General features: G+C 40.5%; 1 non-coding gene across 1 annotated transcript; it reads right to left on the bottom strand.

Annotated features, from left to right (window-relative positions):
- Nucleotides 1–241: 241 nt before the first annotated feature.
- Nucleotides 242–373, bottom strand: LOC129678362 (small nucleolar RNA SNORA17). The gene has a single exon (XR_008720358.1). It is a non-coding gene; the product is annotated as a small nucleolar RNA SNORA17 (small nucleolar RNA).
- Nucleotides 374–5102: the final 4729 nt, after the last annotated feature.

The raw sequence follows: 5102 nt of genomic DNA, 5'->3' as shown, positions 1-5102 counted from the left end.
GTCTGAGGTCATCTCCATAATGGGTAGCACCAAGCAGGGTGCATTTGGGGCTCAGTCCTCACCCCGCCCACCCTAGCGGCCCCTTGCAAGGGTCATCTGTCTTGGGCTTACTCCCACCTCGGGCCAGCAGTCCACGTAGGGTTCTGCTAGTCTCTGCTTGCTTCCTGTGCCGGGAGGCCTGGGGCCTGCCTGGCACCTGACTGGTGGTCATCTCAGGCTGGCCCCCCTTTTTTTCCCAGAGAATGATAGGTTACCAATCATTCAGATATTCACAGGACGGAACCCTGAGCATAGACACAGCCTTTCTCCCCTCCGCCACCCACCAGTACATATGCGACTCTGCCGCCACACCTGCAAGGCCCCCTAGGACACTGTCTTTTGTCACTTCTAGTCAAAGACATGTCCATTGGCTTTCGTTTTGTGCCATGCTGTTGGGTTCACTGTTTTCTGTTCTCTTGTCTTGAGTGAAAATATTGTAGAGTCTACAATCTAGCTGATGTAAGTTCAGATTCCATGTCTGAGACATATGCCCGTTGGACTTCCAGCTTTTTCAATTGTAAATGAGGAATCATGCTGTCTCTTTTTTTTAGAAGTCTGTTAAGACAAACTATATTTCCATACTTAAGGTCCTCAGAGTGCATCATACATAATCACCTGTCCTTTATAATTCCGTGATCTTGGTCATGATTCTGTGGGGTTTTTGTTTGTTTGTTTGTTTAGATTTAGTTTTAGTTTTTATTTTGTTTTGTTTTGTTTTGTTTTTCTAGTTAGGACTTCTCTGTGTAGGCTTGTGTAGTAAGGAAGGGATTTTTCCTCCTGCCCTGGCTCCTGGAATAATGACTCATAAGATTCATTAAATATTATATGTTTACCTAGGCCATGTAGCTAGGCTCTTCTATGACTAGCTCATAACTTAAGATAACCCATTTGAATAATCTACATTCTGCCATGTGGGTGGTAACCTGAGCTCAGGCACCATGCATCCATCTTCCTCACATCTTTCAGGGGAACCTCAGGTGCCTGGCTCTATACCAGAATCCCTTCTGCCTGCCAGATGTCTCTCTGATTTCCTGCCTCAGCCATAGACCATGTTTTTTTTGTTGTTGTTGTTGTTTGTTTGTTTGTTTTAACTGACAGGTATTATATTCATACTCTACACATGAGATTCCTTCTACAGCCTTGGCTGTCCTGGAACTCAATCTGTAGACCAGGCTGACCTCAAAATCACAGAGATCTGCCTGCCTCTGCCTCCTAAGTGCTGGGATTAAAGGCGTGTGCCACCACCACCCAACTGGTCATAATTCTTAAGTTCATATTAAGCATTACTAACATTGTTCTGTTAGTAATTTAATGGCTGTGCTGTATCACACAGTACAGAGACAAACCTGTACTTCTCCTAATGCTGTAAAAATGCTGCTTTTCTAAGATGAAGAGGTCTAGGGAATAGAAGCTTCAAAATGATCATTAAATATAGACAAGGAATGAAAATGAGTTAGGTATGGAGAGAACAGTAGAGTCAGCAACATTTCTAGGCCCCAGAGATAACTTTCACAGCTATGAGCTCAGTCAAGACCTGATGTGATCCCCTGCTTTAGGTCTCCAGGCTGCTTTATTTTTTTCTCTTATTCCCTCAAACTTCCAAACCTTAAGTTTCTGGTGACCCTTCCCTGATGTTTACCTCAAAACTTTTATTCATGTACATTGACCATGCTGAAATTCTCTCTGTGGCCTCTCCTTGAGAGCTATGCTTTAAGGTACTAGTAAAACATATTTCTTACATTAAGTCTCCATGGCGTTTATGTGAATAAATAGGCTGAATGGATTCTCAAACTTCTACCTCATTTGAATAAGAGAATATATGCTTTTCTTATTTTCCATTTTGGACTCTCAGAGAGATCTCAAAGGTTTCTGGTTTAAAAATGAATGTTGGTTATCTGTAATTAACTTTAGTCAGGTTCCTTGCAAACATCTGCTGTCTATCTATACAGATCCTTGACTAACCAATACAGTTGGCAACTTCTTAAAATGTCAGTTGTTAGTAGGAGGGACCATTCATGACTTACTCTAACAAGGTAGAATACCTAATCACACTGATTTGAGCTCTAAATAATTTTAATCAATGTTCATTCCAGAGTTTATCCTTTTTATAGGTGGAACTTTTTCCTTAAAAAATGTATATGCTGTAGTCCTAGTGGATGCGACCTTCTTTAGGAATATCATTGTTGCATGGGGAATAAATTAAGCAGTGAGGGCCCTGAATCCAGTACAACTGGTGTTCTTATAAAACGAAGAAATTTAGATGCACATATTAAACCCAGAAGAACACCACATGAAGAGAAGGATGGGATCAGGTGATGCTTCACAAACCAAGGGGTGTCACATTCTAACAATGTTCCTGAAGAGAAGGCTGGCCCTGTCCCCTGGGGGGACTGAATGGGGAGTAGTCCAAACACATGTTTACCTTGGCCTTCTCATCCCCAGGGCTATGAAACAATGAACTGCTCCTGTTGATGTTAGCCATTCAGGTTGTGCTGGTTTGTTATCATAACCCCAAAGAGAGAAGAGCATCAAGGCCAAAATCAATGTGACTCTTCAACTTCCTGTGAAATCTGGCTTTGGCTCTAAGGAAACTGCCAAGGCCTGTGCTGTCACTGGGTGTATTATGGCTCCTGCTGTGAAGGAATGTGGTCTACAGCAGCCCATGGCAGCTGCTAGAAGGTACTGGAGCATGGTATGTGCTTAGAGCTAAGTCAGTGTCTATTGTGATTCTAGAATATCAAGAGTAATGAGAAAGTGCTACCACTTAGTCCTGTGTCATCTAGCAGCAGAGTGAAATCAGCACAGGGCTGGTCTCTTTAGGAGCTCCACAGAACTCACAGCCATGGTCAGTCCAGAGGGAAGCCTGTGACAGGGTCTCATTCATCTTTCCCAGACGTGTGAACGTTGCAGCCCACACAGGTCAGACTTAAGCAGGTCTGGAATTCGTAAATTTGTCCTTTTCCCACTGTCACTCCATACCCTCTAAAATTGTATCTTTTCTTAAAAATAAAAATAAAAAAATCCAGGACCTCAGAAAAGGATAGTGGCTTCAATAGCTCAGAGAAAAGAAACAATAAACAACCCAAAGATGAAATATGACTTCATAATTAAGCCATGTGACTGGAATAAGTTCTAGCAGACTCTCAGGTCCATCCCACCATCCCTAAGCCTATTCTGAGAGAACCTTAGAGAGAAAGGTATGCCTTTTGTTTCTTTCTTGACTTCTTGATACTTTAAACTACAAAGAAAAAGGGAAAGAGGTAAAGATTAAAGAAATACATTAATATTATTAAAAAGTCTATATTTGCTCCAAATGTTGCATAGTGCTTTTCATAGCAGTCATTGCATTGGTCCTCTCAGAAACCCTTGGAAACAGCTCTTTCTTTTATAAATTAAGAAATAGTAATTCATTTTTTGAACACTAATACTCAGAAGGAACTGGCTGAAGCTCATACCTCTAGTATTTAATTGAAGAACCTCACATTCAGATCATGTATAATTCCCACCAAGATGTGCTGACAAGAGACAATGGGAAAGAGGAGGAAGAAATAAAAAAGGAGAGAAATGAAAGAAGTCCTGTAAGTCAACATTCTATAACAGAATACCTGAGGGGGGAAAAAAACTTAGGAAAAGGAAAGTTTATTTTGGCTCATGGTCCAAGAAGTTTAGTCCATGGCCAGTTGGACTGGTTGTTATGTACCCTGTCCTAACTCCTCGTGGCCTCACAAGGTCGTCTGCACATATAAAAGAGCCATGCGATGTCACCGGGCTTTAAGTCTCTTTATTTGCTTATTTTTCTGGGAGGATCTCACTATGTAACCAAGCTGGCCACAAACATGCCATTCTCTCCTGCCTCTGCCTCCTGAGGAGTAAGATTCTGCACTGTCAGGCCATCTTACTCAACTCCTGTGACTGTAACGCTCTTAGCATGCGGTTCTTCCTCCACGTTGCACCGCAGCCCACTCTCAAGCTTCCCTCCAGCCTCTTATCTCTTTTGTTCTATTCCCTGATTCTCCAATGAATTGTCTTTATTCTCGCTCTGAAGCCAGAGCTCAATGAAGTCTTCCTGTTCACGTTCAACCTTCTCTGTATCCAGTGTATCTGTCGCTCTGTACTTTCTAATGGGTGAGTCTGTCAAAAATTACAACATTGCTTAATTCAGTGTACATCAGTTTTAAAACAAGCTACCTTTTCATAAGGTGTGCTCCTTAGGACCAGTGTTTTATTAAACTAGTTCTTCATTTGGCTACTTTTCTTTTTACTAAACCACCTGATAATTAGATAGTGGAAGAGGAAAGTAAATATCATTGATTCTAAGCAATACTATATATCCATATTTTCAGGGCTGCCTCTCTTCCAGGCTTATCATTTTTCAGTTCACACAACATTGATTCCTGGTAAAAGTTCTGTCAAAACTTCCCATCAGTTGTTAATGGAAAGAAATAGCTTTCTACTTCTGATAACTATCATCCATCTATACTCAACAAAAGAAGTAGCAGGACAGATCATTCAATTGCATCACTTGCCATGTGTTAAGGCCTTCTGTTCATTACCTGCATTGATCTTCATAACCTTAGAATGTAGATATTGTAACTTTAATTGTAGAGAAGAAAGATTTACATAAAAAACCAAGTGAAATGGTTTTTCCAATGTCTCTTTCATCTTAAGCTCTTAGCTACTACCTTATGGTACCAGAATAGTAGCAATGGGCTTTAAAGCCAATAAAAATAAAGATGTCAAAAAGAAAGGAGAAGAATATGTTGTAGAAATTTTTAAAATATATAAAGCTAACTTTACAAATGATAGCGAAATAGAAAGGATGCTTAGTGGGAAGAAAGACGTGCTTTCTTTGTTGACAAAAATTTGAGATGAGTTTTTCTGTTTTGTTATTCTTTTCAGCTTGTTTTTCTTTTCTTCTGTTTTTTATTGTGTTACTTTTGTGTTGTATTGTGTTTTGTTTTCTATGACACAGTATGCAGCTATGTGTTCCAGGCTGGTCCCAGAATTCATGATTTTCTTTCCTCTGTCTACTGAAAGCTGGAAGCACAGTCTTATGTCACCAT

This window comes from Psammomys obesus, unplaced genomic scaffold, assembly GCF_907164565.1.
Source record: "Psammomys obesus unplaced genomic scaffold, mPsaObe1.curated_primary_1811, whole genome shotgun sequence".
Taxonomy (NCBI): domain Eukaryota; kingdom Metazoa; phylum Chordata; class Mammalia; order Rodentia; family Muridae; genus Psammomys; species Psammomys obesus.
The sequence above is the reverse complement of the archived record's forward strand: the minus strand, read 5'-3'. Positions and strand labels throughout refer to the sequence as shown.